Here is a 14,364-nt window from a genome sequence, read left to right as displayed (position 1 = left end):
TTGCAGTCCTCCTCAGTATTGACTATCCCCCCTAATTTGGTGTCGTCCGCAAATTCAGAAATTTATTTTTTGATGCCAAAGTCTAAACCATTAATATAAATTGTGAACAATCTACATTAACAGCTGTCATCAGTACTATGCCGTGTCCTCGCTGCACACCATGCTGGAGGAATGAGGTCCTAAACCCTGTTTAATCCCCAGTAGAATCACTGTATGTGCTACAGTTCTCTCACAGTTCATTCAATGACAGAGTCAATGCAATGAGCTCTGCCATTGATCCTAGCCTAGATTTAGTTAGAATTACTTGGGGAGAAATTCCCCTAGAGGGCCATTTGGGGCGCTAAGTCAAAAATGTTTGAAAAGCTAGCACCAGGCGCTAACCTTTTCAAACATTTGAGAAATTCCCATTTTTTGCTCCAAGAGGGAAGTGGCGTGCTACATCAAGCACTCCATTTTCCTCTTGGAGCACAAGAGGCGGGGAATGTCCCGATCCGGGGCGATGTGCTCAGCAGCGCCACATGTGGCCACACATGGTGCTGCCGTGTTGCAGGGGCTCTTCCTTCAATTAAAGGGAAGGGCTCCCGCGGCGAGCTCTGCATTGTTTTTACCATCTGCTGGAGCACCAGGGTGCGGGAGTGCCGCGCAATCAGCTGAGTACCGGGCTGACTGATCGTGGCATTTAGCCCGCGTCCGGTGCTCTGAAATAATTTTTTTTTAATCACCGATTTTTTTTCATGTCAGCTGGCCACCACGCCTTTAAATGGTGCCGCGCAAGCAGCCGGCCTCATTGTTCGCAATCCCTGCAGCAGTCGGTAACATCGCCCAGCGCTGCTGTGGGGCGCGAGAGGGAATTTTTCTCCTGAGGCGCTACCGGGGGCGCTGTGCCCGGAGATGACGTCATCATCTCCGAGTGCAGATGCTCGGGGCGATGCCCAGTAGCGCCGCCACTAACCTCCTGCGGAATTTTGCGGGAGGCACGGTTATCGCCTCGCGGGGGCGAAAAGCCACTTGCGCCCCATTAGCGCTACCCACTGGAGGCGCTAACAATGGGAATTTCACCCCCACTATCTCCTTAGAGAAGATGGCTGCTGTGGCTTTATTTGACAGCTTTGTGAGCAAAACATTTGGGGTGGTTGCAAAGATGTTCTATATTCAGTGAAGAAATCACTGTACTTGCTCTCCTGTACAAAAATCTCTCTGCACCAAATTTGTATGAGAAGATGCAATGTCCTTCAGGTCATGAGCATTCTTCATGATACCCATATCGTTGACTCGACTTACAGACAGGTTTCAGGTACAAGGTAATCTCAAATAATCCTGTGGGATATATGAATATGATCCCCTTGACATTTGAATGAGGAATACAATGTTCCTATTAGTGTCGCATGTGCATCTGATCTCCCTGGAGTCTGCTGAGATGTGGGCAGTCAACATTTGTAGTCATTTAGAGATTGTGCGTAATGTGTGCGTGTGGTATCCCTGGTGATTTAGTTTCAGGATTTTGGATTTGAATCTCCAGTTGTTAGTGAGTATAACAATAATTGAAGGGACACTGACGGTTTTCTAGCTACATCATATTTTTCATCTGTAAGTGGCTACAAAGGGATTACTGTGTGCATTGTGCAATCCATAATCTTTATTGTAGATGTTTGTCAAGGAAATAAAATAGATGCCATTCACTTACAACAAGGTAGATATAGTTTAAGGAAAAAAGAATACCTGTATATGGAATATCACTTTCTCCTCTGCTACCCGTATTATCACATTATTTAGTATATCATTTCAGGTATTGAGCACAAATAAATGTTTAGACCCTTTTTTTCTGGTGTGCAAAGCAAATATTTTTTTTGTATCAACTGCAAATGAAAATCTAGGTTTTCTCACATTTGGTATTCATGTCCTCCAACTAACTTATACATTGATGTGGGTTTCGTTTTCCTCTCTCCTCCATCTGTATGTGTTTACATTTGTAGTCTTATTATGCAAAAGAAATTCTACAATTGTGCCTCATGAATAAATGTAAATTGGAGTCCTATGGTGTCATTAGGACTCTGAAGCAATTTTAACATCCTATTAAACCTAGCAGAGCACCAGTCCAGACCCTGTCAGATAAGTTTAAATCTTATCTTTGTGGGGTCAGCAAGAACAGGAATCTTCCTCTGGGTCCAAAAAGAAAGTTTGAGCCACTGCCATGCCAGGCTCCCTCTTTCCACCATTCCCTCTTGGACTCTCCACCTCCCAGTGCCAGCTAGGTGACCTCCGAGCCGCTTGATTTCCACTGCCCCTCCCAGGTGGGCAGCCTGCGTATCCCGGCAGTTTCTGCCCAGGGGTTAAAATTACTCATAAAGTGTCAAAAATCCAAATTGTGTATGTGCGTGTGGGAAGGGGAAGGGGGATGCGGTTGCAGAGTACTATGTACTGGACTCACCTAGAAAGTAAATCTTGGTGCTCACACCCCTTCACACATTTTTAAATATTCCCCTGCCCACAGCCTGGTCCTGTCACCTTATTGCTTAGCAGATTTCAGTAACAAGATTAGCATTTTGCTGGGATTATTCACCGACTGGCAGTACTAAATGTTACAGGGAGGGTGGTCAAAAGATTAAAGAGGCAGAATGCGTGAGGTGGCTAAGAACCACTTCTTAACAAATTACATTTTAACCACTGCATGTAAGGTCCCTGCATAAAATAGGTTTTGAGAAACTTCAGTGCAGTCCCTAGTGGGCAAGAGCCAACACAGAAAACTACCCCTAATTCAGAACTGTATTGACAGTCTCATTCAGAGAGTTCTCAGGCTGGCTGATGTGGAAATGGAATGATGTTGCAATATTAGTTCGGGAGGTGTCTCTTTGAGGTTGGATTTGACACACACTGTTGGAGCAGAACAGAGCATCTAACCATGCTATATACTTTCTGGGAATGCTGGATGTTAACAATGGGTACCTTAAATGGAAAATTTTACATTTTGCAGGAATGGGGGTCAGTTGTCTTATTTCAGGTGGCTTAATCAGGATTAAAAACAGAAAATGCTGGAAATACTCAGCAGGTCAGGCAGCATATGTGAAGAGAGAAACAGAGTTAATGTTTCAGGTTGATGACCTGCTGAGTATTTCCAGCATTTTCTGTTTTTATTTCAGATTTCCAGCATCTGCAGTATTTTCTTTTTGGCTTAATCAGGATGTTCCCCATTCATTTTGAGAACACCATAAGTTTTCTTTAAACCTACGAACATACGAGCAATGATGGACAGGAAAAGATCCTGTGGTCCATTCAGCCTGCCCTACACAATTGTGATACCTTGTGTATCACAATGGCCCATATTTTCCGATCGGAGGCTTTCTGCGTGCGGAGGCCTCCGATCTGGAAAAAATTTATGCCCTGACCCGAGGTCCAGCCATTTCCACTCCTGGGCCTCTCCGCGACGAAATGTGCAGGGCCCACGTATCCCAGGGGTGCTTGCGGTTCGCAAGTGTCCCTGGGATCACGTGGGCCATGGGGAACTAATGGAAGAAGGGAATCTCCCTTCATACTTTTGACAGGTCTCTCAGCTAAGACCCATCAAAAGTATGAATGGAGATCACTCCAAAAAAACATCAAAATATTAAAAAAAAATTAAATCACATTTTTAGAATCAGTTAAAATGACATTAAAATAAATATTTTAAACAAAAATGTAATTTTTGGAAAAGAAAATTGAAGTTTTTTACAAGGCTAAAATTAAACATACCTTTTAAAACGTATTTTTAAATTATAAATGAGTGAAAAAAAACTTATTTTTTTACTTTTTTAAACTCTTATGCTGGTAAAAGCAGGCCTTACCAGGCGTAAGATTTCTAAAGGATTTCAGCAGGCGGAGGTGCTGCAGAAAGTGGAACTCCCTGCCCGCAGAGGCCCTTCTCTAGGGCAGGCGTGTGATCTGTTAAGAGGCCCTGAAACCGGCACTTGCGAGGCCCCTACGGGTGTGTACACAGCTCGTACACATCCGTAGGGATCGGAAAATGCAGGCCATTATATACTCTCTCCAACCCCACCCAAAACCATGTGATCTCCTGGGAGAGGTGCAAAACCAGATAAAAAACCAGGCCAATTTCAGGGAAAAAAATTCTCATTACAAAGGTTAGGAGAGGTAGCTGTTTTTTATTGACAGGTCGATTCATGAATTACAGCTCTCCCTCTGGCTAGAAACATGAAGAAGAAAGAACAAAGCAGCTCATGGGTAGTCAGGTTCCAAAAACAAGTTACAGCGAGATGTAGTCCTGCAGCTTGGAGCTAGAAGCTAAAATGCAACAAATCACTTGGAAGTCATCTAGAAAGAAAATTCATGCCAAAAACAAGCAAGTCAGCCCAATAAAGGAACTAGGCACATGGTTTATTATATTTTGCCAGAAAAATGAGTTTGATTTAAAAGAAGTGGAATTGGCTTTGACTGTTACTCTGCACATTCACTTGACGTCTGTGAAATAAAGCAGTTGAACATTTCATATCTAATCTTGTCTCACCAAGTATTTCTCAGTCCACCTACAAAATGATTATCCATGTCAGGCCTCAAGCAAAATACATGATATCCAGACCGCATGGAAGTTCTATTGTTACATACCAGGATTATACTATTGTGAGGGAATAAGCCATATTTCAGAAAAATACACCATAATATGAACAGAATACTGATATTATTAATACAGAATTTACTGGGTTTAAAAATCTAAAGCCTCAGAGACACAGGCTGCAAACAGAATATTGGCTCCTGAGGTAAAGATCAGTTGATAACAAAGTTGTAAACAAGCTTTGAAATGGGAATTAGTTAAATATACTAAAACAATGAAAGATTGAAGCAAACCATTGGTGCTTCTGAAAAGTCTACGGTTTGCAACCAACACAATGAAACTGCCCAGTTTAAAGTGTTAAGAACTAACACGTAAAACAGAAACACAAACATTAAAAGAGGCATGTGCCTTTGAAAGCATGACATCAAGTAAAAGAAACACCTGCTGGTCAAATAGTTTTTATGTTAAACTTGGATGACAGGAAACATAAGATTAAATATGCAACCAATTGAGATAGCAAGAAATGCATGAAACACTCTGGTCAAAGTGTCTTTAATTTTGACATAGTAAAAACCATACCAACAAGGACACTTTGAAGATATAACTTCAATAGATGACACCAAGCAATTGCATTGTGTTTGTATTAAACTTGGAGCACCACGGAGTCAAAATATCTGCTAAAAACCAGTAAAGCCAATATTAAGAATTGAATGAAGAATCTTCGATAAGAATGGTATCAAACAGAAACCATTGCTGTCATTATTTTTATGATAGTTTTTGGAACACCTAAAGGTATAGATATAATAATGCATGCAATAGTTGAATTGACAGTAAGATGGAAAGCATTCGAAAGAGGTATCAATAAAGACAATTAGCTAACATCAGCAGAGAACTTCAAAGAAGAAACCACTGCCAAAAGAGTATAAAAATAAGACCTTTTCAACAAAAAGTCAGAACTCGCTGAATGGGCAAAGCGTTTCTCAACACTTCAGAGGCAGCTCTGTAAGGCTTTAACTATGAGTCTCGGGAAGTCAAAGTAATTGATTTTGGTGGATGTTCTGGATTTAGAAATAAGTAAGAAATAAGAAATGTAACGAAGTAAAGATTTGAGAATAAGGATCTCTGAGAAATAAGAAATGTAAGCTAATTGTATTTTGAAATGTTAATGTTGCGACTGATTTAACAGCTGTTAACTTAAAGTCGGCTCTTAAATAAAGCTACATATTTTTAGAATTGCCTCAAAGAGTAATTCTGTATAAACTCGCAAACCCAAATTCTGTACACTCTTTTGTAAGGAGTTGCAGAATTCTGGGGGAGTATTCTGGACCCTCATAATATCCGGAAGGTTACAGTCTAGTTCAACTTATTAAAAGTGCTATCTGGAGGACAGTAACATCATCAGTCATTCCTTTCCTTTAGGGAGAGATAGCCTGAACCTTTAGACCCATTTAAGCATCTTATGGAATTCGGCTATCTCTAACTTAAGTTGAGGGTGAACGTTTGGGGCATACGCCTGATCTGGGATAGCACAAAAGGGCTAGGACTTGTAATTATCCCTTCACTGTCAGGCACTGCAGGCACACTCCCCTGAACATAAGATGCTTGGACCACTTATGGAAAGACCAGCATCGCTATACCTGAGAGGGTTTCTAAGGCAGACTTAAAACTTACAACATTTGTTAAAAATTTATGAACTGGATATAGTTCGGTATTTACATATTTTTTGGAAATTAAATTAAACAGATTTAATTATAACATTCTATCCTTGAGTTGTTGCAGGTTTGTTAAATATCAAGTATTCGTTTATTGCAGGCCAATTATTTTCACAGAGATGGTCATCTCATAGAATTTTGAGCTACATATTAATAAAGTGTGTCTGCCAGCACAGTATGTATACACTTATGGGCTGCACACAGCATTAATTGTAGGAGTTTGCTTTTGGGGTCACTGAACAGCAGCTCCAGTGAAAGGTGTAAAATACAAACAGCTGGGTCAGTGGGAATAGTAATATTAAATATGTGTTTAATTTTAACTGCCACTGAGTCCCTGAATTAGCAAACCTTTACAGAAACAGATATCACATAAAGTGGTCCATGTCTCATTAAGAATTTTCCAACAGTTTTCAAAAGTAAGAGCACTGAGTTCAAATCGCTTATATGAGGTTTACACCATCTGGAGGAGAACTTTCAACGAGCTATCTTTGATCTTACTGCAATAAAGGCAGAGTGAACAGAGGACCAAAATGATTCCCACTCTTTCAAAAATATTAGTATCCTATGTTTAAATAAAAATGAGTGAAACCATTTCTGTTGTGATTTTTTTAACATGGTATGTATCCAAGAAGATCCAAAAAGCCTGCAATGAACACATACGTTGGGCCGACACTCCAGTGCAGTACTGAGAGAATGCTGCATTATCCAAGGTGCTGTCCTTTGGGTAAAACATTACATAGATACCTAATCTGCCTGTTACATTGAACATAGAAAAAACATGGAACCAAAGAGTATACAGCACAGAATGAGTGATTTGCCTCATCATCATTGTAGCCATGCTCCCTCACTATAGCTCTGTATCTTCCTCTACTTCAAATATTACCTTTAAATATGCAATTATCCTTCTTCAACTGTTCTCTGTGGCAAAGCATTCCATGGCCTAACAACTCCCTGTAAAATACATTTCTTCTAACCTCTTTCCTCACTCTCTTAGTGATCATTTTAAATTGATGAACCCTCTTCACTAACTCCCCAACCAGAGGAAGTAATATTTCTTGATCCACTTTATCAAAACTCTTCATAATTTTTAAGAATCTCCATTGAATCTCTTCTCAACTTTCTCTGCTCAAGTGGAATTAGTCCCATTAAAGTGCCCTGGCCAAGATTTCTTCCCAATCATCACCACGAAAAAAAGATTAATTCGTGTTTGTAGAATGTTACTGCATTAAAATTGGTTGCCGCATTTACCTATGTAACAACAGTCACTTCATTTCAAAATCATTCATTGTATTTGAAGTGCTTTGAGACATTTCTGAGAGATGTGATGAGGCTCAGAGAATAGTAAAGCAAGACATGTAGGAGCAGATGGTTTGGGGCCTATTTAGGGTGCATTCTGTGGTGAAGTAAGAAAGATGTGAGGCCAACATGAAGTTGCCTGGGGAAAAGTCATATCAGTGATCGAGCATCTTCAGTGTCATTGCTCAGCATTCAAAATGTAGGAGCCTGGGCCTTCCTTTATTTTGGGTAAATTACATTGATTTTGTGATGCTTACTGTTTGCCAGATCGATGACAGCTAGATAATTGTAAAATAGCAACCCTACAGCACTATAAGTAAAAGATCAGAGGAATGTTACATTGAGATTAAAATGACAGATGGAGTTGGATAATACATTTGTTCTCAATATTACAATCTCCCTTTATCTACAAGATATGGTGGCTTGCAGACTTATACCCAGAATTTTGTAGAACAAAACTGAATAATAAGAGAGAGAAAACAAACACACAGGCTTTACTTTCACTTAAATAAAAATAAACTACATGAAATCTCTAAGAGTTTGTTTCCCAGACATGTGCTGTCAAAATTACAACAGGCAACCATATGGCCTTTTCAGTTAAGCTCTCCAGTTACAGTTTCTACTCATCTGTGTTACGAAACTCATATCTGGAGATGATGCTACAACTGGAATTCTGCAAGGACAGAATCTTAAACTATGTATTGTGGTACTGAGAATCATGATATAGGTTATTAATGAGAATGCTCCTGTTTCCAGTGTTCAACTTTTCTGGTCAAGTTCAGTATTACTTGTTCTTGTTTCGTCCACTCCCTCTAGTGGCCATTTCAGAAAATCAAAGTAATTCTTCCCATACATGGTGCCCCTAAAAATCTACAGGGCCGGTATATCTCAGTGCAAGTGCTGAGAGGCACCTGCCCCGACCCTGTCAAGGTTTGTGGGGGCAGGCAGAGGTCCCAAAATTTCTATGCTTCTGGTGGGCTAGGGTTGTATATCTGACCACCCCATCAGCCCCTGCCCCCCCATCGCACCCCACCAGGAAAAAGGCTGGAAATTCCAGTGGAAGACTCCCAGGCCAACAGGATGTTGAGTTGCCCCAGAAGGAAACTGAAGCTGTCTGCCTACAGCCTCTGTACAGAGGGATCTGTCTCAGAATTAAAAAGCAACTTATCTACAAAGCTTTGGCGGTCCAAGCTATTATCCTGGCCTGGCTCCCCAGGTGGGCCCCACAATTGTCAGTTGGTCAGTCATATGCCAGGTCTCAAAGGGGGCCCGGGGTGTGAGACCTCTGATGCTTGGAATCCCCACACCCATTACATTGATGGCTTTGTAAGGAGCAGGCAGAGGTTCCACCCTCATTAAGCCATCCAGGAAATTTCAGCATTCAGACATTCCAAGTCTAAACAAAAATAATTTTTCACTGAATCTTTATTTTGAAATTCTTTTCCATAGATATGCTGGTATATCTTTTATAACGGTCACATTCAAGTGCCAATGGCTAACACTGTAATTTCCTGCCGATCATATGTAATTAGCCATAAAGATAGCCAAACGGCTATTCATAGGTAAAAAAAATAGGTTTGGATGAAGATCCTTCTAGAATACCAACCCTACTGTCTTTCTATTCTAGCCTTTAGTTCCCTAAATAAGTTTAGTGTCCTGGCCACAAGCAGCCTTCCTTACAATTCGTTCCATCTGTTGATCATCTTCGGTGTAAAGAAACATTTTCCCTTCATAACCCTGAACCTGTGCTTCTTGTTCTGCTGCATTGGCATTTCTGAAACAATTGCTGCCTTCACTCCCTCCCTTAAAAGCGCATCCTGAATGCCTCCATTCTCTCCAGCCACCACTTGATCTCTAATCTCATCTTCCTCTCCAAAATCCCCAAACAAGTTGTCACCATCCTGCTCTCTGCTGACCTCCTGCCCTATTCCCTGTTCAAATCCTTCAGTCCAGATTCTTCTTTGCCCACAGCACCAAGATTACCCTGGTCAATTACATAATTTACAATTGTGGCACATTATGCCTCCTTGTCCTCCTCAACTTTTCAAAATAGCTGACCATTCCATGCTCCTCTAAAGTAGGAGACTTAGCTCTCTGATGATTCATTACATTTGGGTTGTCAGACATGCATAGCTAAATCAATTTAGGAGGGAAATCATGCACAAGAACATCTTCAGCTTTTGAACATTAATTTAATGACCCTGTAGTTCTCAATACCCTCATAGTTTTAAAGGTATATTGGGAGGGGGAGGGGACAGCGATGGAGAGAGAGATGTAGCTGGGTTAGTTACATAGTGTAAGATGTGATTATATCCAGTTATATTTGTGTTCAACTCTTCTCACCTCGACACTTCAAGGTCAAGTTTAGAGGGGTTGTGTGAGATTTGCAAAATTTCTACATTTCCCCGAAGGTTATTATTAATAAAAAAGGGTACCCAAGATGGCATCCATGCCTCGTGGCAGAAAGCCTGTGAGATTTTAAAAACTTGGACTCTGCGACGCAGGCAGCTCGTGGAGAAATTGAAACCAAAGCTGCAGTTTCTGTGAAGAGAAACTTTGCGTTTTGAAAACCAGACAGGACTTTGAATTATGTATTAGATCAAATTGGAGACAAATCAAAATCCAGTTAGGCCTATAGTTAAGGCCATCAAGCAGTTTGCATAAATAATCGGCAACAGATTAAGGAAGCCATTGAGGCTGGACAGGCCCATCAAGGTACATTCATAACAAAACAAGTCAATTATCGGGCCAGTAGATGCGATTACTGGCCATCTAAAAACAGTTAGTATAGATTGCCACTGTAGTGTCCGGGTATCAATAATACTCGGACTGCAGGAGAACAATAAAACAGGTATTTACTGAACAGAGGGGAACTCAAGACTGAAATACAGAAGCCTGCTATGGCTTTATATACAGGGGTGGTCACTGCCGGTACTGCAGTATAGAATCAGTTCTTCTCTTAAAGGTACATACACAACAGCCACCATTATTTAAAATAGCCCGCCAAGATTAAGACAAAGAACTAACCTGATTTGGCACGCAGATAAGGGTTTTCAAAAGGAGTATAATTGAAGGCCCTGGGTAGCAATCTCTCTCTCTTCTCTCTGGCCTCTCCTTGCTCCTCGCCCTCGTGGCTGTTGCTCTTTCCCTGTCCCGCGCTTACCCCCTGGCCTTTGCCCATGCCTTTCCCCACGCCATCTGGAATCGCCCAGGCACTGCATCGGGCGGACACGGACAATCCAGGCCAGGCAAGGCAGGACGCGATGAGGCGAGGAGGCAAGACGAACTGAGGAGACGAACTGAGGAGACGAACCGAGGAGACAAACTGAGGAAGACGACTGAAGACAAGTTTTGAATCATCGGGCTTTCAGTCTCATCTGACCTATGACTATCTTTATGCAAACTCAAACTGTCGGCCGAGGAAGAGGAACCGTCATCCCTGCAAGGTAAAGCACCCAAGCAGAGACTTTAACTTTGGGGTACTCGTATCTGGACAACGCCCTTGCAGCACCCGGAGACCACGTGACGACGGCAGGCTCCAGAGAGCACCAAGAGCGAACCCCGAACCCCACCGCTGTTTTGAGTTCAGCAGACCCTTTTGATTGGTGAGCATAAATTCTGGCCCCTCATAGCTTAATCTAGTTAGGTATAGGGGGTGGGATAAGGATAAGAGGATTGTTAAGATAATTGTTTTCCCTCGATGTGCCGTGTGTTCCCCATTCCCTGTATAAGTATAGTTATTTGTATTTGCCTGTAATTTTTTACACTGGTAACTTCTCATAAGACTGTGTTATTTTTCTGTTTAATAAAATCCTGAGTTTTGCTTACATCCAAACCACCTGTCTACTCGAGTCTTTTATGTATCGCCGCCTGTACTTAAGTCCGGTGTCTAGAACCCAGGGGTGTGGGAGCGATTCGAACCACTCATAAACAGTCAGAGGCATAACTGACTGGGCGTACGCGCCAAACACCACCACACGCCACCCCCTACAGTTGCCATTGGTAATAATTTCAAAGCACATCCACAATGATATTAGAAAATTACATCTGAAGATTTACTGAATGAAAACAGTTAACCATCAATTATTTTTGGTAAGGGGTTGTTAATCTAAATAAACATCATGGGGGAAATAACTAGCCAGTTTACTTTTGAATAGACATCAAAGCTCTTCTCTTTTCTCAACCACGCATTATTCATGTTGCAAATCCACTTTGTGACTAGCTTGCATTTTCTAAACTTCTAATTAGCTATATAGCCTTAGCGACACCTCGTGAAATGTTTCCAGTATTAACGATTTCCTGTTATCCAAATCAGTTTTTGGGTCCTTTGCACATTGCCAAGGAACTCAGCCTTGTAAGTAAACCTCTTTCCAGTTTCCAAAAAAATAAAACAGTTTAATTGAGTGCCGGTACTCAGAAGGTCACTTTGGTACATGCCTCCTCGTGTGTTGGAAAAGCCTGCAGATCACTTTTGTTATGTTCTCAGTTGCTGCTTTAGGGTCAAAACCGCAGAGAAAGCAATTTTGTTTCCTGATCAATGGAGCAGCGACCTGAGACATATACAGTTTGACTTTGATGGTTGGTACCTGGGGTTGCATCTGTAATGACCTCAAAAGTGCTAGTGATACTGAAGATTTGTGCAGTTGTTACCATCATTGTCCTGGTCACTAGGCTAAATTATTGAGGCCTATTAATCCAGATATTCTCTTAACTCTTCTTTGAGAATGAAGTATCTACTTGGTAATAGTAAATCTATATTCAGTGTGACTCTTTGAACATTATAGAATAAACTAAATCATTTTGACAATGTCGCTTCCATCCCTTAACAGCCCCAAGCATTTAGCCATTTTGAAATTTGATTACTCATACAGGTGTATTTGAATTTTCTATGAGATTGCTCTGTATAACGTGTGGAAAACATGGTTCAAACATTGCTACAGGCCAATTCCCTAATAGTACCCAATAACATGAGACAAAATACAACATACTGGTTCATTTAATGTCTACAAATGAAAGAAAGACTTGCATTTATATAGCACCTCTCACGACCATCTCAATGCGCTTTACAGCCAATGAAGTACTTTTGAAGTGGAGTCACTATTGTAATAGAAACATAGAAGATAGGAGCAGGAGTAGGCCATTCGGCCCCTCTAGCCTGCTCCGCCATTCAATGCGATCATGGCTGATCATCCAAGTTCAGTACCTGGTCCCTGCTTTCTCCCCATACCCCTTGATCCCTTTAGCCTTAAGAAATATATCCAACTCCTTCTTGAATATATTTAATGAATTGGCTTCTACTGCCTTCTGTGGTAGAGAATTCCACAGGTTCACCACTCTCTGGGTGAAGAAATTCCTCCTCATTTCTGTCCTAAAAGGCCTACCCCTTATCCTTAGATTGTGACCCCTGGTTCTGGATTCCCCGACCATCGGGAACATCCTCCCTGCATCTAGTCTGTCCAGTCCTGCCAGAACTTTATAAGTTTCAATGAGATCCCCTCTCATTCTTCTAAACTGCAGCGAGTACAAGCCCAATCGACCCAATCTCTCCTCATATGTCATTCCTGCCATCCCAGGTATCAGCCTGGTGAATCTTCGCTGAACTCCTTCCATGGCAAGAATATCCTTCCTCAGATAAGGCAACCAAAACTGCACACAATACTCAAGATGTGGTCTCACCAAGGCCTTGTACAACTGCAGCAAGACATCCTTGTTCTTGTACTCAAACTCTCTCGCTATGAAGGCCAACATACCATTTGTCTTCTTAACCACCTGCTGCACCTGCATGCTTACCTTCAGCGACTGTTGCACTTCCCCTTCTTCCAATCTATTGCCATTCAGATAATAATCTGCCTTCCTGTTTTTGACACCAAAGTGGATAACTTCACATTTATCCACGTTATATTGCATCTGCCATGCTTCTGCCCAATCACCCAACCTGTCCAAATGATCCGGTAGTTTCTCGGCATCCTCCTCATAGCACACACGCCCACCCAGCTTTGTGTCGTCTGCAAATTTGGAGAAATTACATCTAGTTCCTTTGTCTAGATCATTAATATGCATTGTGAATAGCTGGGGTCCAAGGACCGATCCCTGCGGTACCCCACTAGTCACTGCCTGCCACTCGGAAAAAGACCCGTTTATTCCAACTCTTTGCTTTCTATCTGCCAACCAGTTCTCTATCCAAGTCAATACCTTGCCCCCAATCCCATGTGCCTTAATTTTACATGCTAACCTCTTATGTGGAACCTTATCGAAAGCCTTCTGAAAGTCCAAATACACCACATCCACTGGTTCTCCCTTATCTATTTTACCAGTTACATCCTCAAAAAATTCCAGTAGATTAGTCAAGCACGATTTACCTTTTGTAAATCCATGTTGACTTTGTCCAATCCTGTTACTGTTTTCCAAGTGCTCTGCTATTACATATTTTATAATGGACTCTAGCATTTTCCCCACTACCGATGTCAGGCTTACCGGTCTGTAATTCCCCGTTTTCTCTCTACCACCTTTTTTGAATAGTGGGGTAACATTAGCTACCCTCCAATCCATGGGTACTGTTCCAGATTCTATCGAATGTTTGGAAGATGATCAGCAATGCATCTACTATTTCTAGGGCCACTTCCTTAAGTACCCTAGGATGTAGATTATCAGGCCCTGGGGATTTATCAGCCTTAATCCCATCAATTTCCCTAACACAATTTCCCTACAAATACTGATTTCTTTCAGTTCCTCCCTTTCATCAGACCCTATGTTCCCTGACACCTTTGGGAGGTTATTTGTGTCCTCCTTTGTGAAGACAGAACCAAAATATGT

The sequence above is a fragment of the Somniosus microcephalus genome, chromosome 13 (assembly GCF_052327205.1).
Source record: "Somniosus microcephalus isolate GS21.2 chromosome 13, FLI_Smic_1.0, whole genome shotgun sequence".
Taxonomy (NCBI): domain Eukaryota; kingdom Metazoa; phylum Chordata; class Chondrichthyes; order Squaliformes; family Somniosidae; genus Somniosus; species Somniosus microcephalus.
This window is presented reverse-complemented; position numbering follows the sequence as displayed.